Source organism: Gopherus evgoodei, chromosome 2 (assembly GCF_007399415.2).
Source record: "Gopherus evgoodei ecotype Sinaloan lineage chromosome 2, rGopEvg1_v1.p, whole genome shotgun sequence".
Lineage (NCBI taxonomy): Eukaryota > Metazoa > Chordata > Testudines > Testudinidae > Gopherus > Gopherus evgoodei.
This window is the reverse complement of record NC_044323.1, coordinates 51927226-51950253: the sequence shown is the minus strand read 5'-3', so window position 1 is coordinate 51950253 and position 23028 is coordinate 51927226. Positions and strand designations below refer to the sequence as shown.

At 42.0% G+C, this 23028-nt stretch overlaps 1 long non-coding RNA gene across 2 annotated transcripts; it reads left to right on the top strand.

Moving 5' to 3' along the window:
* Positions 1–476: 476 nt before the first annotated feature.
* On the top strand, positions 477–21526 carry LOC115645683. 2 transcript variants are annotated; one of them, XR_003998801.1, is made up of 5 exons: positions 477–3677; positions 5094–5201; positions 5501–5544; positions 15418–15530; positions 21488–21526. It is a non-coding gene; the product is annotated as an uncharacterized LOC115645683 (long non-coding RNA). The 2 variants fall into 2 exon arrangements; XR_003998800.1 differs by having other exon boundaries at positions 477–5201.
* Positions 21527–23028: the final 1502 nt, after the last annotated feature.

Genomic DNA, 23028 nt, shown 5'->3' with positions numbered 1-23028 from the left:
AAGCCGCACTGTAGCCAGTTCTTTAGAATTTCAATTCTAAAGATTTATTCATAAACAAATATAGATGAGCTAAAATTGGTTAAATGGAACAATTACATACAGTAATGGCAAAATTCTTGGTTCAGGCTTGCAGTAGTGACGGAATAAAACGCAGATTCAAATCAAGCCTCTGGAGTACATCCACAGCTTGGCTGGGTCATTCAGTCCTTTTTTCAGATCTTTGTTTTGTAGCAAAGTTCTTCCAGAGGTAAGAAGCAGTATTGAAGACAAAATGGATTGGTTTCCACAACCTTTTATATCCTCTGCCATATGAAAGGACACCCCTTTGGAAAATCACAGAAGCAAGATGGAGTTTGGAGTCATATGGGCAAGTCACATGTCTCTGCATGACTTAGTTCTTTACAGGTAGAGCAGCCATTGCTCACATGCTACCTTGAATGTTCCCAGGAAAGCTTGCCCTCTTTTGTACAAGATTTGGTGCCACTATAGGACATTCTTTGCAACAATTATCTATATGGTCACAGTTCACATCAATAATGTCACAGAAGGAAGTGTAGTAGAGGTTATGAAAACAATTATGTTTTTACCTAAATTACCTGGAGGCTTGCAATCTCTTGGAAGAGACCCTGTCTCCCAAGCAACTACCTCCTCCCAAGAAAGCCACTTCTGTCCAGCCCAAAGTCCTGTGTCTGTTTCCTGGGCCTTTGGGCTCTGCTGCCTGAAACTAGTCTAGTGACCTCAGCTGGTTCTTGCAGGGTGGAACTTCAAAGAAAATGGTTCTTTTGTTGTCCTTTAAATAGTGGCAGATGGATGGCAATCTAAAGCCATTGTATTCTCTGCCTAGAACGATCACCCTATTTCTAAATTCCAAGTTTTCTTTCAATAAACACCTTTATAACAATCAGACATATACACTAGTATTAAATTATTAGAGAGACACCTCATGTGCTTCACAGTAGTTGTGACCAACACTGCTTTCTTGGGAGGATGTTTCTTTAACTTCATGTGATCTCTCCACACTAGTGTGGGGTGCATCTGAGGGAGCAGAATCAGAGAGAATTTAGCAAAGGAAACAGATGGATAGTCTTTCATCTTCAGTCTCAGGTTGAGGCATGCTGTTCAGTGACTGCTGCAGAATTTAAAGATCAGTTTGAATGGTAAGGCCCTGTTGGCCAAAGCACTTGAATATGTGCTTATCTTCAAGCATGTGGGCAGTCTTACTAAAATCAAAGGGAGTACTCAGAGGCTTAAAGTTAAGCATATGCTTTGCTATATTAGGCCATAAGTAAACTTACTTGTTTAGACTGGATGACTTGTCCCAGGATGCTGAAAGGGGGGTACTTAATCCCTCTGAATTACCTTAATTCTATGTCCATTGAATTTGAAAAATCTTTCTGATTTTTAGATCTTCATACTCTTATTAGCCATTGCAGGTTGTTAGTAATAGTTCTTGAAGTACCACTGTACAAGAAACAAAGTGTACCACACATCCTCTAAAAAGAGTATTAGATTTTTGTTTTCTGTGCTGTGAACTTTTTGTATGCTAAACATATATTTTTATATGGTTCCTTATTTTATTTGTGGTTTTATTTGTGGTTTAAATCCAACTGGTCCTCAAGCGTGACAATTTTAGTTTTGAGTTCTTTCCAGATCAAAACTGGCATACAAGTTACCAACCTTAAAATAAGCTTTTCTAGAATAGCTTGATACAAAGAGGAAAAAACTAATTGTGGGGGAATTGAAATGCTTTTTTGCCGCACTACAGCCAGATAATGTGAAATACCACCTCTTGCTATTTGTTTAAATTTACCAAGTTATGTATTCTTCATATGCTCCAAAAAGGTATCCTGTGGCTATGCTAAGTCTAATGGAATTCTTGTACACTGATATGAATGGGTGAAAACATATGAACTATTTACAAAGTTTACTACTGGGAAGTGTTACAATTCAAGCATAGCACAATTATGGATTTGTCTTACAAAGAAAGGTTTAGATTCAAAGTTAATCAAATGAGTTAGTTATTTTAATGTAGCATTTGTATTTAATATGCTGTATACACAAAACTATTGTTAAGGTACTTGTTAAGGTACTTAAATTATAATGGAAAATTGCATACCGGAATTAATGGGAAACCACACATGCTGGAGAAATGAAATTTAAAGATCTATTATGATGGCTGATTGAGGGGTACAGTAGGGTAAAGGAATGAGGGAGTGGAGAGTGAATCAAGCTTTTTATAGCAGCTTTGTAAACTGGAAGGTAGTTATTTTGGTGGACAGAAATGGGTTGTGTCCACCTTATCATAAAGTACTTAATTGGCAGATTCGCCCACTACTTGTGTGGGGTTGACCACCTGAGAATATTTTTAACATTCTACTTGAAAGAATGCAATACTATTGTGCTTGAAGATAAACCTTGTATATTTTTTTCCAGCCACTTAGAAACTATCAGCAAATTGCTAAAGTGTTAACAGGTATAAAAATGGACTCGTCCCTTGTTTGAGACATTACACAGTATCACAGTGAAGTTAATCTAAAGGGGAAGGTATTATCATATCAAACCTCCTTGTTATACACCATATGGCCTATTTTGGTGATTTTATTGAATTGGAAAACAATTGTCTTTACTCATTAAAGAGTAGAAAATTTATTATAATTATTAATATTTGTTTAAAAAGTCAAATGTGTTGTATGGTGTTTTATTTTCAGGGAAGTGCATGCTTTTATTTTCAGAATAAGAAGTATGTCTTTTATATGAAAGCTAGTTTCATGTAGATCAACTTCTACAAGAATCTTGAACATATCTTTTAACTTGTTATATACTAATATAGTCAAATCTTCAATACATGTTCTTTCAAGCTGCTTTATGTTAGGGTCCAGGCTGTGCTGATGGCTGGAGTGACGTGGTATTAATTTTGATTATAAACATATGAACTCCTGATTGAAACTTTCTTCATTAGAAACTAAAGTTAGAAGTCTTACCAAATAGGCTTTTCTTACAAGGACATAAACTTTCCTCTAGTTAAGTTTATAAGGGAAAGATGACTGATGAGTCTAGAGCAGGAGTGGCCAACCTGTGGCTCCAGAGCCACATGCGGCTCTTCAGAAGTTAATATGCAGCTCCTTGTATAGGCACCGACTCCAGGGCTGGAGCTAGAGGCACCAACTTTACAGTGTGCCAAGGGGTGCTCACTGCTCAACCCTTGGCTCTGCCACAGGCTCTGCCCCCACTCCAGCCCTTCCCACCCATCCCCCTTCAGCCTGCCATGCCCTTGCTCCTCCCCTCTCTCCGCCCATAGCCTCCTCCATGCCATGAAGCAGCTGATCAGGAGGTGTGGGTGGGGAGGCTGATCGGCAGGGCTGCTGGTGGGTGGGAGGTGCTGGGAGTGAGAGATAGGGAGCTGATGAGGGCTGCAGACATACTACTGTGGCTCTTTGGCAATGTCCATTGGTAAATTCTGGCTCCTCAGGCTCAAGTTGGTCACCCCTGGTCTAAAACATGGGTCAGAAATCATGAAATGTTTCTTTTGGGTTTTATTGTAGCTTTTTGTTAACAATAGTCCCAAAGACTTTCAGAAAAGAGACAAATCCTCATGCCTGAGGTCTTATGTCAACATCCAGCTGGGGTTTCAAGGAAATATCCCTGTGGTCACGATATCCCGTAACTGCTTACTGTAGGTTTGTATTGAATTATTTTACACTTTTCTCTGAATGTCTAGTACTAACCCCAGCCAGAGACATAATTCTGGGCTAGAAGGACAACTGATGTAGTTGAGTGAATACCAGATGACCAACAGTCCTTATGATAGGAAGGATGGGTTTAAGGGAACTGAGCAGTCGGAATAATATATTAATTTGTATTTTAGAGAAAGGGAGACTATTCTAGGGAATAAGCTGTATTTTACAGCCAAACATAAATTTTGCTAATGATTCATATTTTACAAACAGAAGATCTGATTGCATTTTAACTTAAATGGCAGTTGTTTTTTCCCCTTCATTTGTCATTTCCCCCTCCGTAAATTCTGGTTGTTTTCCACTTTCTCACTTCTGAGACTTCCAGAGAGTGTCCTGAAGATGAAAGAAAATATGATGTGTAAAACCTGGTTCAGTGTACTCAACACAATCTTCAAGAGACTGCAGGGGTTTTAGAACCTTTTGCTCTCAGTATCAAAGCATTGTAATCATCCTTCAAATGCAACTGGAGCATTAAACCATTCCAGTTCCAAGTGCGCTTGTTTTTGAGTTTCAAAAGCATCAGACATGTAAAACCTAGAAAACGCTTTAGTAACCCTTTAAGTTTTTTACTGCCAGGCTTTCACTAGTACAATAATAGGAATGTGTCTATTACTACTGTACACAAAGCATCATCTACTGTGGTTCTTTGATCCAGGAAATGTGATATGGAGATCTCAGAAAGACCAGGCTGAGGAGCCCTTTTATAAATCACAATATCACAGAGCATGTGTGTTCAAGGTTTTTGTAGTGAAGTAATTTAAGAAAAACTAAATTACGAACTCTTATCAATACTTCAAAAATAAAAATAGTTTAATGGGATATACTTGAAGTATTAAACCCAAAACATTGTTCCACTGAACTGCAAAAGACAAGCTAGCCCATTCCAATCTGCTTAATTGTTTTAGTGCTGGCACCGGGCGTGGTGCTGTACAGTCACAAAAATAGTTGCTTCCTCATTTAAATAAGTTGTAATTTTTTTTCTAAAACAAATGTCTTCAAATTTTATTTCTTCTGGACTATGCATGTTTGAAGTTTAAAGTTATAAAAGAAAGCTGCTTTTGCCATCCAAGCATAAAATTGTGTCTGAAAAACTTTTCTTCCCTCTTTCATATTTGAAAAATTCCAAAATGGCTGAAATGATTTTTATAAAAAAGGTTTAAAAAGGAGTTCCGTGCAGAGTCTACAAATGAGAAATTCGATCCCTAAAGCTTTTTTTTTAAGTTATAACTGAGAATAATGGTTTAGAATGAAAATATCAGCCCAACCAATAATACAGCATTAGCATCAAACTACTGTATTACTTTGTTCCTGAGTTCCATTTTTTAAAATTCTCATGTCAACCTGTTTTTCTTTATTAAGGCTCCAACCTTGCAAAGACTTAAAAGCATGCTTAACTTTGAATAGACCCTTTGAATCCAATGGAACTACTCAAAAAGTTATGTGCTTGAGTTTTGACACAACTGAGAGGTAAGTGAGCATAAGAATATACAAACCCTGTTGACATTCCCAGGCATTGGTATTTTTTGCACATTTCACATATTCCATATAACCAGAGTTCTGGAAATTTCAAAATCACCCAAGTTAGGGAATGCCAAGTCCAACATAATGGTTTATTCCTCTCAATTATTACCACTCTTCTAATGGTATTACAAATACCTTTACTACCCCTTGTAGCTATTTGGTATTAGCACACCTGTACTTAATATATGTACATTACAATTTTCAGTTTTCCTTTTAAAAAAAAAATCTGGTTTCTCTCCAAATAGGCAGAGAAGGGAGTCCCTGGAGGTGCTTGTCAATCAGCAGCACGGTGAGGATTTTCCTTTTATTCTTTGAGCCAAGAGCAATATATTAGCAAGAAATAATTGTTAAAGGCCATATTGCCTCTATAAGTACTATCTGTATTTCTGGACTCTGCTAGTCTTAAGGCATCTGGCTTGTATATCCTTGTCCATATTTTCAGCCTAGATGTTTGGTAATGGAGTTTTACTAAGCAAATGAATTGGAAGCCAACAGCTTCTACATACTTTCACTGATAAATCTAGTATTTGTCCACCAAAGAGTGAAAGAGGTGAACAGTGTGTGGCTCATCCAATTCCCTGTCATGCCTCTTAGTGGTACCCAGGAAGCATTTCACCATCACCTGCCCTTAATATGAGAGAGCCTTGTCTGGGCCTACAGTTCTCTTAACCCAACATCCTCTGGCAACACAGGCACTACCTTCCAGACTTTCGCAGGCCTCACCCTCTCTGTACAGGTTGTTAAAGATAGACATACACCAGCCTCCGAGTTCTTTCAGCTTCCCTCTGGAGTACTCAGCCCCTGTTCTACTAACCACTCACAGAACTCTTGCAAACATTTTCCCCAAGGGAACAGTACACAGTAGCTTGTCAGAGTCAACTCAGGATCACCACTTTGCTTAACACCAGGGTCAATCAGAGGAGGGGTGAGGAGGGCCATTTGGCCTGGGCCTCAAGCTAAAATGGGGTCTCAAATTTAGACACTTGAACATTTTTTGATATTTGATAAGTATTGCAACTTGTTTTTATGCGCCTCCCTATTGGACCAAAATGTGACACACTCTCTCAGCTTAGAACTGCAAATTTAAGCAAATAAGAGATGTGATGTGGTAAAAGACATATTTTTTTTTTGTTAACTGATATAGATTTTGTCATATTAAAGAGTTAAAAATGTTCATAAATATTAATAAAAATATATCAGTTCTGATGGCACAAGATTAGACCATATGTAATCATTTTTTATTTATTATAGGTAGGGTCCTCAAAAGATGAAAGTGGCCTGGGCCTCTCTGGGCCTCTGAGACGGCCTGCTTAACACATAACACTTTATATATAATATAGTGAAAACAGTAAGTTTATGATCAAAGAACAGGGATTCAAGAGATAATAATTAAGAATGTTGGAAACAAATGGTTACATATAAAACATATCGTACACACTTCTTCAAGACTTAACTAACAATGCATGATTCCCTTTTATCCTACAAGAAAGCTTATCCCAATTTTGGAGGTGATGTGTGACATATCACTTCCATATTGGTGCACATAACAAAATTCATGTGTTGGGGTGGGACTGAGGGGTTTGGAATGTGGGAGGGTGCTCAGGGCTGGGGCAGAGGGTTGGGGTACAAGGGTCTGGCTGGGGGTGCAGGCTCTGGGATGGGGACAGGGATGAGGGGCTCAGGGCTGGGGCAGAGGGTTGGGGTGTGTATGTGGGGGTGAGGGCTCCAGCTCGGGCTGCAGGCTCTGGGGTGGGGCTGGAGATGAGGGGTTTGGGGTACAGGAGGGTGCTTCAGACTATGGCAGGGAGAGAGTATTCCCCCCAGTTTTCTCTCCCTGCAGCAGCACATGGGCTGGGGGGGAGAAGCACCTCTCCTCTGGCCACAGCAGCTCCAGGACTGGGGCCGTGGGATAGGTGCCCCTGCTCCGGCAGGCCTGGGCTGGTGCTGAGTTTGGGACAGAGGAGGGGTACCCCGGCTGTGGCAGGTTCGGGCAGCCTCTCCCCCACCGACAGCAAGTCTGGGGCTGAAGTTGTGGCCAGAAGAGGGGTGCCTCTGGCCACAGCAGGTTCAGTTCACCCCTCCCCAGCCACAACAAGTCCCAGCTGGGCAGTTTCCTTGAGCACCTGCGTGGCGCTAAATAGGCTGCTGCGGGGCCGCACAGCTTACAGTGAATGTGGGTCACTGGCCCATTTTTTTTTAACATATCACATAATTTTGCTCAAAGCAGGAATCAGAAACAATCTTAAAAACACTGTTGACTGCTGGCAATCCTATACTAAAGCTCCCACTGTTGATAACATTGATGGAGTTGAACCAGTGTTTGTGGTGGTGGTGAATGTTAGAATTATCAGTGTAGACCTGGCTTGTGGGGATTGTTAATGAGCTGCACAGCAAGGATTTGTCTATTATTCTTTGAGCCAAGAGCAATATGTCTGCCACTACCAGCATTCTCTTAGTGCAGTAATAATTCCTTATCTCCTCTTCCAGTGATCCTGATAAACAGCAGGGTGATCAAGTTTTAAATTAATACTGTCCATCTAAGATAAAACCAGTTACATATTTCCAAAAAGTTTGCAATCTGAAATAATATTGCAAAATGTGTGTGATTCATGTATTAATTTATGATTCTATTTATAATATAACAAATAAGAGGGATTTATTTTATACAGTCTCATCATGAATATAAAAAACCACAAAACAAAACAAAAAGCACCCTGTGGAAAATTAAAATGAATTAATCTCTGCCTTGTACTGAAAGATTTTGCATAGGATTTCTTCCCAAATGGCATCTGACAAAGTATATTTCAGATCTGTTTCCCAGCTCTGTCTTATCTTAAAATTAGGTGGCTTGGTTGCAATGCTATATAATAACCTATAAAACTGAATGTTGCGTTTAATTCTGACTGGACTGTAATACTTTCTCAGAGTCAGTGGTTGAGGGGTGTGTTACAGGGATTCTTGAAACTTGTTTATAAAGCACAGTGACAGACACCTTACAAAGTCAGAGGTATTTTCAGTTGGGCAGGGAGTCATCATTTCTCCATCTCAGTGATAGGCCTGCCATCACTTTCAGGGCAACTGAGTGAACCAGAAGACACTTGCCCTAGGACAGTGATAACTGATGCTTACCAGGTCTAAGGCCATGTCTACACTACAAAATTATGTTGACCTAAGTTACATCGGCACCCAGCTGTCACAGTTATTACAGCACTTGTACGAGTGCATGCTTGGTTCCTTGTGTCGGTGGTGCATATCTTCTCCAGGAGCTCTTTTATCGATGCAGAATGCAGTGCACCCTGGTGGTTATCCCACTGTGCAAATTTGCCACCATCCAGTGCAAGGTCTTTTGGTAAATTTGTGCAATGCCAGATGGGGTGAAATGAGGCATGCAGTGGTGACTGGGAGCATGGGGTCAATTTCCCTTATGCAGTGTTCTCCATCCCATAATTTAATCTGCATTCCATAATATTTTTTGTCTTCTTTTCAAAATCCCCACAAATCCACATGTCCCTCCTTGCTGTCCGCCTTCTTGACAGAAACATGGAGCCTGCACAGCCCTGCACTATTGTCATGAGTGTTGCAAGCATGGGGCACATGATCCTGCAGTTTTTGCAGAGCCACAAGAGGAGCCGTGGGGAACATGATGATCCTTCTCCAGTTCTGGGCTTGAGAAACAAGCATTGACTGGTGGGATTGTATTGTCATGCAGGTTTGGGATGATGAGCAGTGGCTGCAGAACTTCCAAATGCACAAGGCCACATTTCTGGATCTCTGTGCCAAACTTGCTCCAACCCTCCAGAGCAGTGACACCAAAATGAGAGCCATGCTGACAGCTGAGAAACAAGTGGCGATTGCACTTTGGAAACTTGCAATGGCAGATTGTTAGTGGTCAGTTGGGAATCAATTTAGAAATTCACCACTGAAGCAATTGTCATGCAAGTGTTCAGGGCTATTAATCGCATCCTGCTATGCAGGACTGTGACTCTGGGCAATACACAGGGCATAGTGGATGGTTTTGCAGCAATGAGGTTCCTGAACTGTGGTGGGGCAAAAGATGGCATGCATATCTCTATTTTAGCATCAAACCACTTTGCCCAGAGTACATCAACAGAAAGGACTACTTTTCTATGGTCATGCAAGCGCTGGGCGCTTTACCAACATCAGTGTGGGCTGGTCATTGAAGGTGTGTGATGCATGTATCTTTAAGAACACAGGACTGTTCAGAAAGCTGCAAGCAGGGGGGTCTTTTTTTCCTGACTGATGTATTACCATTGGGAATGTTGAAATGCCAATAGTGATCCTGGGAGACTCAGCCTACCCCTTGTTTTCGTGGCTCACGAAGCAATACACTGGCAACCTCGACAGCACCAGCGAGTGCTTCAAGTACAGGCTCAACAGGAGCAGAATGACAGTTGAATGAGACTTTGGTCATTTGAAGGGTCACTGGTGTTGTTTACTTACAAGATTGGACCTCAGTGAAAAAAATAGCTCAATGGCTATAGCTGTCTGCTGCATCTTGCATAATATCTGTGAAGCAAAAGGGGAAACGTTTCCACTGAGGTGGATGGCAGAAGTGGAATTGCTGTCTGTTGAATTTGAACAGCCAGATACAAGGGCTATTAGAAGAACTCAATGAGGACCTATACAACTGAGAGAGGCTTTGAGAGAATATTTGAATTGTGAGTAGTGTATGTTGCTGTAATGTATTCTTCCTGGCCCTGCTCTTTTGCAGCCCAATATGAACCTTGTAGTGATTGCTGCAGATGTAGGAATATAACAATGTACCTATTAATATTGTTTGCGAATGATGTTATGCGTTCTGTCAAAGTGAAGTAACAAGAAATTGGTGAGTTTCAGACCTGCTCAGCACCAGCAAGCTTATGTTGTGAACTAATACAGGTGAATTATGTTCCAAAATATAGAATTGTGTTCTGTAACATGAACCAAGCAATTAATTTTTTTTTAGAACTTAATGAATTAAGGGAACAGAATTTATGAAGGGGAAAGAACAGTCATTTCCATTTCAGGTACACATGCACTCACTGTGGCTATCAGCGGTCAGCGTATGTGAAGCTATGGTTGTCTTTAATGTCCCCCTGGGTGGAGCGGTAAGCACAGTGTACCAACCCCTGATGCCATGTGGAATGTTGAGGAGTGGCATAGGAAGGTCCTGATATTGAATTCTTTATGGGCTATAGAGTGAGGCAAGCACGGGATTGTTGAACCAGTATGTCTACCAGAGTCGGCAGCATCTCTGCTGTCTGAGAAGCGCAAGCATCTCCTGCTGCACATCTCTCTCCTTTTCCTGTGCCTTTCTCCTCTTCATTCTGTCCTTCTCCATGTTGTCTGCAGCGGTGATCCTCCGAGCCTCGTGCTCATTCTCTGATGGAGTACTGACTTGCAGGATCTCCTGAAGCATGTTATCCTGAGTCCTCCTCTTTTTCCTTCTTGTCTGGCTCAGGTGTTCTGCAGGTGAGGAGTGGGAGACCCTGAAGGCTGCAATGGCAGCAGCTGCAGATATAACACACAGAAGTACCATTGTCAATGTATTCACAACATAAATAGAATCATAAGATACTTAACCCCCCACCCTGGCTCCCCAAAAATTGTAAGCACTACATTCTCACTTCTGTTTGGGATTGATACAGCACAGAGCCAGTCACAGCACCAGCCATGTTGAGTATGGCTCACGGTGGGGATTGGGAATGAGGGGAGAATAGCTTGCTAGCATGATAATTGGGTGAATACTAGTACTGTTTTCCATAGATGGTGGTGATTTTAGCTGATATCTCACTCCTGAGAATAACAGAGGCAGAGAGAGCACTGCTGCTGCTGGCATCCTGATGCCTCCCAGGCCCGTATGCTGCTAGCGTTTGTACTGCAATGGTGCCTGCTGAAGTAATGGCTGAGTGGCAGGGGAAAGTGTCCTACCATGGTGGAAGAAATAAGGCAGCCCTTCCCAAAAACCTTTGGCAGAGGATTGCAGAGCACCTCCATGAAAGTTTCATTTAGATTGTCACAGGGTGCACCACTCACTGCTGGACTGGCACCTCCTTCTGGTACTCTGGGGATTAGCTTGAGGCCGACTCCCTCCCTGTCCGCACTTTGCACACTGTCACTCCATCTGCCTGCAGCTCTTCTCACAGCCTCAGGAACCACAGTGTCCTCTCCATGGCTCAGCCCTCCGGCTGTGTCACTGTCAGTGTTCCCTGCTGCATCTGGGGGAGTTTAACTCTCAATAGTTCTAGGCAGTCCTCCTGCTCCCTGCCTCGGTGCCACTCAGCCAGTGACTGGTAGGGGAACCTAAGCCTGCCCTCTACTCTGGGTTCTAGCCGAGAGGCCCTCAACCCAGGCCTCACTGGTCTAGCCCTGGACTTTTTCCTACTACTGGTTAATTGGCCCATCTGTCCTGTATTAATATTGCAGGACGAATGTGGGGTAATCACCCCTCACAGAGATCAATACAGACCATTCACGGGACATCCTGGTGCACATAAACAAACTGCTCTGCATGGCACCCTCTGCCTAACTCTTTTGTGGGCCCTTAACTCGGCCTGCAGCCTGGAGCTTTCTAGGTCAGAGCTTCACAGCTCCCTCTGCCCTTCCCCCAGCACTGCTCCACCCTAGATATCCTTCTCAGCTTCCCAGGCACCAAGGTCCTTTTCTTCTTCTGGATCTAAAGGGAGTGTCTCCCAGTCTCTGGCCCTCAGCCTCCTTAACAGGGCCAGCTGGGCCCTGATTGAGTTGGTCACACCTGTGGTCAGCAACATAGTCAGCTTCCCTCAGCTGTTGTCACTCCCCTTATTTCCAGCCACAGCCCTCTCCACGGCTGCTTTTAACCCCTTTTCTACAAGAGTAGGGCAGCTGCCCCACTACGCTAGCCTTTGATTATGAAAAATGATTAACCAAAATTTCTTTAGAAGTGTTCTTGTCATCAACTTTTAGTCATGAGACGTTCCAGTGAAATCCAAATTGTTTAATCTCATCCTCCAATCTTTAAGAAACTTAAGGGTTTCTGTCTCAAGACACCTTCCTGTCTTCCCAAAATGCATATTAATTCTAACACTGCAAGCTTGGAGGCACTTATCCTTATAATCAGTATGCCTAAGTCTTTCTTAGCAATAATGATGCAATGACATCAGCCAGTACAAAGTAGGAAGCTGGATTCCCTGGTTACTCTTGGAAAGCATGTCAATTTTGAAAAACACAGTAGAGTAAAACCTCAGAATTATGAATACCTTGGGAATGGAATGTTCATAACTGAACAAAATGTTATGGTTGTTCTTTCAGAAGTTTACAACTGAACAGTGACTTAATTCAGCTTTGAAACTTTATTATGCAGAAGAAAAATGCTGCTTCTCCTTTATTTTCTTTTAGTAGTTTACATTTAACACAGGATGGTACTGTATTTGCTTCTCTCGCTCTCTCTCTTTTTTTTTGTCTCTGCTGCTGCCTGATTGTGTATTTCCAGTTCCAAATGAGGTGTATGGTTGACTGGTCAGTTTGTAACTCTGGCGTTCGTAACTCTGAGGTTCTACTGTAGATCTTTTTTACATTCAATGTAACTTCCATCTTCAGTTAACCACATACACCGCAATGAATGGCTAGATATGGAAACCAATATAGATTTATTTGCACAGAACTTACAGTTTTGGGAAATCACAAATGTATCTTTCTACTAAACAAACAAGACAAAAAAAATACAAGCAATAACAAGCATCAATAGCATTTGTCTTCATCTGTGTGAACTAGGTGAATAATCCATGAACTGAAAATTCCTTGAGTGGAGAATCAACTTGATAGTCTGTTATTTTAGGAATGGGAGGCTGGGTAAGAGCTTTTGCTTGTACTCTCACTTACTCAAATGCTTTGAGAGAAGCTAAATTAAAAGATGGAGGCTTATATTTCTTCAGGGTTTCCTACTTATTCTTTAGGATTCTGTACTGATGGGACATTTCTTTCAGAGCTAATATTAAGGCTGAAGCTCCCAACAGCAGGATCTTCTGAAACCATCTTACTGATTGTTCAGAAGTCTGAGGGCAATCGTCTGCATTTCTTATCTCTTATTTTATTTCCTTTGGATTCCTGGGATAATTCCTTCCTTCTTTTTGCTTTTCAGACATAAAGAATCAGGAGTTTGTCTGCTATAAACTGCTTTGGGTAATGCAGACTGAGAGCTAAGGGATTCATGAGACAGGATGGGAACAATTGCACCCAAATTTCTGACAGTATGATAGCTGTATTGCCTGACACCCACATGCAAGTGCAATTGGCTCAGTGCTGCTGTGGACTGACTGCAGAAAGGAATACCAACTGCACTAGCATTTTAAGACTAGCAGAGGATGTTTTATAAACAGCTAAAAGAGCATGCATCATAAAGTAAAATAGGAATACAATTCTTTTGGAAGAGTACATATGTATTGACAATGGTTTACAATTTAGATACCTCAAGTAATATTTCTAGGCACATTAATCTGAATTACTCTGGACAAAATAGTACACTATGACATTATCAGTTCATCATGCTAATGTACAGGTAACTTTCTTTTTAGTAGAACTGCACAATGCATAACAAATTCATAGACAAATTTATAGGCTTGTTTTTTCATATTGCAAGCAAACTATGAACATGAAATGCTTCCTAATTTTAGTTTTCTTACTGCAGGCAGATGAAACAAACTGCTGGGAAGGTAATGAGAATACATTACTTCATTCATTCTCCTCTCTGATATATTGGTGCCACCCCTGGATTTTAATGGGATGGCACTGGTGTAACTGAGTGGAGAATTTGGACCTCACTATTTAAAACTGGAATGAAATTCAGGTTTCCTCTGTACAGGTAACAAGTCTTGATACTGCTTTTGCTGGGTTCAGCAGCAGAAACATTATTAGTATTGAAGAAATTTATTGATTTTTATCGTAGTTCTAAACACAGAGGGCCAAATTCTTCCCTCACACCAGTGAAATCTCATTACAGACTTTGGGATTTCATTAGAGTAAGTAAGAGAAGAATTTGGTTCAGCTGTTGTTCCCATGTAACATCTGAACTAGTGCATAAGTTCTGTGAGTTTGACACCTTAGGGAAAATTCACCCCTGAACTGAAGCCATTTTGTTCCAGCTGTGCTTAAAGTGGCAGAGGATCCACCAGCTAATTCCCTCCTGCACAGACTGCACAGTCCTTGCACATAGAGCCAACTGTGCACTGACACTGTGGAAGCCCCAGTGCATGGGCTATTCTAGTAGAAAGGGCAGGCCAGAGGATGGAAGGGACAGAGTAGGCAGAAACAATTATGGCTACAGTTGATCAGTGATTTTCAGCTGATGGAAGCCATATATAGGGCTATAACAGCAGAGGTGCAAGTTAGGGAAGTCCCAGAGCAACAGTAGCCTGTGCTTTGTTCCACAGCAGCAGCAGGTGTAAGCACCCCACCTTCTCTAGCACTAGTACCATGGGAGTCTGCTTATGTCTGTCAGTTTGTACACATATTTGAGAAATGCAAAAGCTACATCAATCCATGCACAGTAACTAGATACAACTGTTGTTCATCTGGTTTTGTCCTATTAGGATGCAGTGAGAATTAGGTTACCGGAAAGAAAAGAGTGCAATATTCCTACTGATTGAGGTTATTTCTTAAAAACAAAAACTGTAAAAGATGTGAGTGACTAATATTTGGAGAAGGACTGGTGGCTCAGGTACAAAATCTCTCAATACTAAAACCAATTTTGCATTCTTGGAGAAGTGTGAAATAAAAATTAAAAATGTGTTAATGATTTATCTTGAAAAGAAATACTTAATTTTGGTCCATATAAATCATTGGTTCTTTATGAATTATGGCATACCTTCAGTAGTTATTTGTTCTAAAAACATGAACGAGTTATACATACATGAACCCAGGGCAATTATGAATATTTTAATATAAAATACATCTTTTAACATGTTTTACAATTTAATTCTTGAAGTGAGAATGTTCCAAAAAAGGAAAAGGTTGCACTACTGAGGAAATACTGAGGAAGAATGGATTTGATTTGATGGGACTATTCCATCTTTAACTTAACTGCAATACATATGCACGTACATACATGCAATACAAAATGATCAGTCTAACAAAGTATCTGAACATTTGTATAGATATATGTTATTTCATTGCCCTTTGATTGTAGATGACTGGGTGAGAAAGAAGAGTGCCCTTTTGGAAGCCTAAAAGAAGAGATTTGTTATACACAAAACAGGGAGTGTGAAGAGACAGAGACAAGTGGCCCTACTCACTTAAGGAGTAAGCTATAAAATGTACAGTGGAAGTGTAATAAATTAATGCATTGTAAATTAGTGGCATAGGAAAATGTTTTTGCACATGAATGTCAACATTGACAACTGGATAGATTTTTACTTGTGTCTTGCATCCATTGAAAATGAGAAGAACTCAATGACAGCAGTACATAAAACTGTATAGATATGTTTCCTGAGGTCTCCATTTTTCTTGTCTCCAGTCTTTATTCCTTCATCCCCTCCTCACTTAGATAGCTGGAGTTTCTGCTTACTAGGCTGGGAAGTCTTCACTTGTATATCTTCTGCTTGTCAGTAGCATTTCTCAGGCTGCATTATGCTGTTTCTTGATTTCCTGGCATGTTAGGACCACTGGCTGCTTTTGTGTTAGAGAGATGGCACCTTCCCCAACAAACTGTCATGACAGTTGTGACACCAACTTTCTAAATAGGCAAGAAAGCAAACTGATCAAAGTAAAGCTTTCCAGGAATTGAAGTAAATGGCTGACTGAATATTAAACAATAGCTGGCATCTAAACAATGAACATTGTGGAAGCTGATCTTCTTTGCAAAAAAATCTGCAGAAAAAAATCATACCATGGACAAAGCAAAATATTCAACAATTGGAATTCCTGAAACTGTAATCTCATTCTGTTGGTTGTTTTTTAGAATTAATGATTTCTTATTACCAAGCAAAGTCAACACCAAGTATATGGGAAAAAAGACTCTCACAAAAACAGATTTGTTTTTAAAAGGCACCTGCAAAAGGAAAAATAGGCTTATATACTTCTTTCTTTTATGATCACTAAAGTAGGCCTTACAGATGTGAGGCAGCGAGATAGGCTATGACTTGTCAACAGTTTTTGGAGTTTTGCTTGTTCCAAACTAATTTTGTAGAGAGTGATATGGGGTCTGAGCAAAAGCCCATATCAATTCATAGAAAGACTCTCACTAGTTTCAGTTGGCTTTGGATCAGGCTCATAATATGTAAAATAAACCCTTAGGACTAGCCAGAAAAAATGGAGTAAAAGAAGGAAGAACAAAAACACATGGGGTGTGGTCATTGACTTCAATGGGGCAAGATTTCACTCACCTATAATACATAGGGTTGCCAACTCAGTGAATCTACTCTGAGAGATTTTTTCCCTCAACATGACATAATGTCATTTTCTTAAAATATCCGATTAAAATCTCTTGGATTGCTTTCAATAGTCACCAGGAGATCGATGCACATTCCGGGGGACCCCAGGCCATTCTTGGAGGGTTGGCAACCCTAATAAGACACAATCTGTGATTGCCTTAAGATAGACAGATCACAGAGACACAAGGACATTGGGCAGGCAAGCAGGCAGCTTCAAATCCAGGGGACCAGAGAGAAGTTTTATAGATATTTACTGTAGGTACCATTTCATATTTTCACACTGACAGATTTAAGCCTGGCAAGTTCTGTTTTTGTGTAGTCTCTGGACTCAGCTACATTTATTCTGTTTAACTGTATCATTCTGGATTTTTCTCTCTATTTTGTGTGCTAAGTAAACCTTGCTTAATTTAAAATGACTTGGATATATGATTTTTCCATGGGATCATTACTGTGTGCCACTTCCAAGAGAGAAGGAAAATGAATTTCTGATTTCTGGTGTGAGATGTGGAAAGGTAGTCTGAGAGGCACCAGTTCAATCAGTTAGTCAAAGGACCAACGGCTCCATTTTAAGTAGTGCTGCTGCTATCTCAGTTTATGGCCAGGTTGGAGCATGTAGAATGCTGAAAACTAAAAAAGGAAGCTGAGACTAAGGAATCTAAAGAGACTGTTCCAAAAGCCAGTCTTTGCTTGCCTGCAGAGAAGATGGTGCTTTGGGAAGTTGTTTACATACTGCAAATGAGAACACAGACAGCAAGGAAACATGCGTGTTATGATGGGTAAAAGGCCACTGATCAATATGCAACTGTGAGCACAAAATGGTTTCTCTGAATATTTTGGAAATCAGGTGCTATGTTGCATACTAATCTGGTGACATACAAGTGAGCACTGCAGATCTCTTGTTTCTAGTGGTGCTTATGGACACATAGTTCTCTCTGCTCCATGAGTGTGGAGGGTCTTCTTACAGCAGAATCAATGCTGGAAAACCAATGTTTGTAGCAGAGCCAATTAAGATGTGCAAGGGGCAGGCAGGATTTGTGGATATGCACTTCCTCTGCACAGCTTGAAGTTGGAAGTGGGACAAGACGACATAATCTGCCACTGCACAAACCCTCCAGCACTTTCCAGCTGCAGGTTGCATCTGGGCATTAGGGCCACAAAGGTTACTACAGTCACACCATTGCTGTTTGTGAACAGATCTGCAGCCATTCTGTTGCCTTAAAGGAAAGGGTCCATCTCTATTTCTGCTAGTTTGGTTCTTCAGTGCTCAGCCCAGTTACTTCAGCTGGGTGCTGGGAAGATGATTTTACTCTAAGTGCCCCCTGCCGCCGAAATGCCCTGCGAGCCCTGGCCCAGCAGCGGTCGGGTCTTCGGCAGCATTTCAGCAGCAGGGGGCCCTTCAGCGCTGCCGAAGATGCGGAGCCACTGAAGAGTACCCCGCCGCCGAAATGCCACTGAAGACCTAGACCGCTGCTGGGTGAGTACATGCACCGTAGCTCCCCTGCTTTGCCCCAGGCCCCCTGAATCCTCTGGGCAGCCCTGTGAAATAACTATTTCTTGGTATGCTTAATATTGCATCTCATTGTTCCTCTGTGCTTGAAAATCTAGCCTTCTGAACATTCTCGATGCTCTAACCTGGCTATAAACCAAGATAACAGCAGCACTATTTGAAATGGAGCCCTTGGTTCTTTGACTGGCTGCTTGAGCTGGTGTCTCTGACACTACCCTTCCACAGCTCACAGAAGTCAGGAGTTCATTTTTCTTCTCTCTTGGAAGTGGCACACACTAATTATCCTATGGAAAAATCATAAACCCAAGTTATTTTAAATAAAGCAAGATTTACTTGGCACACAAAATAGAGTGAAAAATCCACAACAATACAGGTTAAACAGAATACAGGAGTATGTGCATTTCTTAATTCTCTGCCATATTTTGTGAATTGCTTAATAAAGTAGGAAACAATACTCTTATTAGGAAGGATTTTCTGTTAATGTTATATAGCTGACATGTCTGCTGGGATTATTGAATTTCTCCTTTTTAAAACATGCTTCCATTACTGAGGGCTGCTGTACTATATTAAGAATATTTCTTTTATATACCAGTATTACTGCAACATTAATGACATAGTGCAAGTTAAGTTGTTCCAGCACTTCCATTATAACCTCTATCTTCTTTGGGTTATAAATTGACCATAAACATTTAATCTAGGTTTAAACTTGACATACAAAGTCCAGTCCTTGGGGCACTTCCTAAATGAAGGACAGGTCAACAGTCTGGCCATTTTAAAATAAGATGAAGGTAACAAAATAGCCATGACATATTTTGTTTCACTTATGTCATCCACAGCTACTTTGATTTAAAATTGAAAGAGTTTACCTCATAGTTAAAGACTAAGGGTGAAAGCCTTGACCTATTGAAATCATTGGGAGTTTTGTTGTTGACTCCAGTGGAGCCAGGATTTCATCCTAGGCTACTTTAAAATTATAAGGGCAAACCATTTCAAACTTGCACTAACTTCCTTTTAATACTTTCTGTTTCAGTAGCAAGACATATTTATGAAACATGCATGAGATGTCTGGTTACTAGCAGGAAACATCCCAGCTGCTCTTTGCTGCAAAGAATTGCAGCCATGGCAAAAACAAAAATCACAAGCTTTAAACAGATTACAGTTTATCCATCTCAGCAATCATCTTGCTCCAGGGCAGAGTTGGTGTCACCAGAATATTTTTCAGTAGAGAGGGAGAAAGTTGCAGTCAGTGTAGATGTAATTGCTATCAGTGAAATGTTCATTTTCCAGATAATGCTATCATACTGTACTTTTTCAGGTAATAGGTAACCTTAGGACAGGTACATAGTCCTATGCATATGTACAGTGAACTGTGCTTTCTCTCCTCCCACCCCCCCTCTTGTTATGCCTCTTGGATACAATAAACCAGAGAGGGAAAAAGAGGCATTCAACAACAGAGCCTGGATGTATTTGAACATTATCTATTTCCTCATTGTGAAAGGTCTGCTCTGTTTTAGAAGCAATAGCACATACAATCTGGAGTGAAACAGTCCAAGTGGATGAGCATCCCCAGGCTTCTACATAAAATCTTATTTTCACAAGTAACTCCAGAATACTTTTGTTGTCTTGAAGATCAAACAATTAGATTATGAGCATCCTAAATCTCTTTTGTTAGCTAACTAAATTATCCTGCATTCTCTTTCCACTCATATGACACCTCCCTCTATGTTCAGTCTCAGAAATTCCACACTCCATAAATGCCCTGAAATCTGTAACCCTTGGTTGGTACATCCAGTAACTATCATATGTTTATATGGTGCAATGGTTTATATTTTCTAATGGTATAATTTTAATTAATTATTTGTGGCGCATTACAAGCTCCAACTGAGATCAGGGCCCCATTGTGCCACTATACATGCACTTAATAAGAGGTTGGCTTATCCCAAAGATCATACAGTCTAAACAGACAAGACTGACAAAGAGTTGGATAAAGATGATATATTATAATAGATCATTAATAATATAAAATGAAAAATATTACTATAATATTATAGATGATAATATGTTTTATAATTATAGTCAGTAGACTTCTTCATCTTCATTTTATTGGGTCTGCTACGTAGACACACTTTGTCCTCATAGCCAGTGATGCTATTTGATTTTTCTGTACCATTGTCCTAGCCCTGGAGCTTATTTGTTCAGGAAAAAAGGGAGATCAGACTTGTAATCCACTGCAGCAATAGTATTCCGGACTCGATCAGATTTCTTGTTAATCTCCTTGATGCGCATGAGTGTAGTTTTCTTTGCCTGAAGGAAGCTTAGAGTTCACTGAATCTCTTGTCTCTAGCACAGTGGGTTATAATTCTCACCTTTGGACTCTTGCGGCTGAAAATCTCAAATTGACCCTATTTATTCTTAGTACTGATGAAAAAAATTAAAATGACCTCAAACCCTCAACTCAGCAATGCAGTTAGACGGGGGATAAAAAGAATAAGGTACATTATAACAAACTATAAACAGAACAACACAGTGGAACTCAAAAAGCCTAAAATACCAAATATTTTTATTTTTTGCAGCTGATCTTAAAGTGAATAGATCTGTGCAGAAATGCCAAAATAACAAAATAACCACAGTCAGAACTTTTTCAAGTTACCAGCATAGATACTGAGTAAAGTTTCATCCTATATCTTTGCACATGGTCACACAAACAAGCAGCGGGAGAATCTAAAAACAAATGAAATTATTAAAGACAATGGAACTGGAAGGTGTTCAGCCCCTTCCATAAATAACAGTAGCCACTCGAGTCAGCACTAACTCCTGTCGTGGGATAAATGTATTTCTTTCTGGAACTCTGCCCAGGTCATGTGAGTAGGGCCAGGAAATAAATGTAAGCAGAGTCAGGATGAGTGCTACCCTGACATCTGGTGGTGAATTGTAGAGAGTGTGGAAAGAATTTTAAGAATTTGCATTGGCATCCACCCCCCCACCCGCAATTAGCATAACCCCTCAGCATCTTGGGATGGTGATTTTAACAGCTCTGGGATCCCCAATTTCTTTGTTATTGGGGCAGGAAAAAAAAAGTTTGTCACCCTGATTGTGTGAATGGGGAGCTGTGGGACTGCTTTGTGACAGAAATGACTCAACTTAAGTTGGGTGGTACTTGCTAAACATGGGACATGGGTTCCAAAACCCCATGAATTGAGAGAGGTTGGGGACTGGTGTGTGTACCTGATGGTATGGGCCCCCTTTTGAGGGCCTGGAACACCAATTGCACATCCTCTCTCCAATGTTAAAGAGTAGAGCTAATTTTTTTATTCTATTAGGAGTCCATCTAGAGACTGCTGAGCTGGATTCATGTTGGGCCAATGGTGCGCCAGCACCAGGGCTCCCCTACTAAGAGCTGAAATCACTGAAAGAGCTGAATTGAGATCACGGAGTGCTGTGTTAACTAGTGGGGGAGCCTGAAGACTCATTGTTAAGCGGCTGGCAGAGCAGAGCAGTTTGCAGTGTGTTGGAGCAGCCCATGGAACAGTGAGCGGAGTGAAGCAGTTTGCAGGGACAGCTGGAGGAGCGGCACAGCTGGTGTGTTGGAGCTGGTCGTGGTGAAGGCTGCAGCAGAACTCCATGGAGAGGCGGAGCAGTTGGCACTGGCCCATGTAAGGTGCCCCTTAACACCCTGTGTAGACTTCCCCCCACTTTCCACCCAGGCTGGGGGGAGGTAAAACTCTGCAGATAAACTCTTGAATTCTGGGGTGGCACTGACCAGAGACTTTTGGGTTGTTGGACTTTGGGGTGATTGGACTTAAAACCCTAAAGGGAAAAGGACATTGCCAAATGTACCTGGGAGTGGGTTTTTTTGTTTATGGTTTGTGTTATAAACCTGTTTGTGGTGTTTCTCCAGTGGGATGCCACATCTTTCCTTCCTTCTTGAAAAAGATTTTGCTACACTCAGACTCCGTGCTTGCGAGAGGGGAAGTATTGCCTCCTAGAGGCGCCCAGGGGGGTGTGGTATGTAAGTGTCCCAGGTCACTGGGTGAGGGCTCGAGCCAGTTATGCATGGTGTTATTGAAACGGAACCCCTGGATACTGAACTCGGCCCTTTTTGCTGCCAATTCAGAGGGGCAGAAGGGTTACATAAAGTTTCATTTTATTTTCAGTATTGCAGTGTGTTCATGGGCTCTGAACTCAGCCAGGAGTTATGAGCCTAATACAGGCTTTGGTGGGTGAGGTTCTGTGGCCTGCAATGTACAGGAGGTCAGACTAGATGCTCATGATGGTCCCTTACGGCCAGGGCCGGTGCAACCATTTAGGCGAACTAGGCGGTTGCCTAGGGCGCCAAGATTTGAGGGCGCCAAAAAGGGGTGCCCCCCCCAAATTTTTAAATGGTTGCAGCCGCTGCTGCTGGAGAGGTAGTTTAAGCTGCCCACGCAGCAGCTGCCTGTTGCTGGCAGCCCAGGGTGTCCCCGGGGTCAGCGCCTGCGCGCGGCAGCCCGGGGCGCCGGGGTCAGTGCGCTGCTGCACAGCAGCCCGGCAGCCCAGGGCACCCCCGGGGTCAGGGAGCTGCTGCTGCAGCAGCCCGGCAGCCCAGGACGCCCCCCGGGTCAGGGAGCCGCTGCGGCAGCCCGGCAGCCCACGGCGCCCCCGGGTCAGGAAGCCGCCGCGGCAGCCCGGCAGCCCAGGGTGCCCCCCCCCCCGGTCAGGGAGCCGCCGCGGCAGCCCAGGGCGCCCCCCGGGTCAGGGAGCCGCTGCGGCAGCCCAGCAGCCCGGGGAGCCCCCTGGGTCATGGAGTCGCCGCGGCAGCCCAGGGCGCCCCCCGGGTCAGGGAGCCGCCGCTGCAGCCCAGCAGCCCACGGCGCCCCCGGGG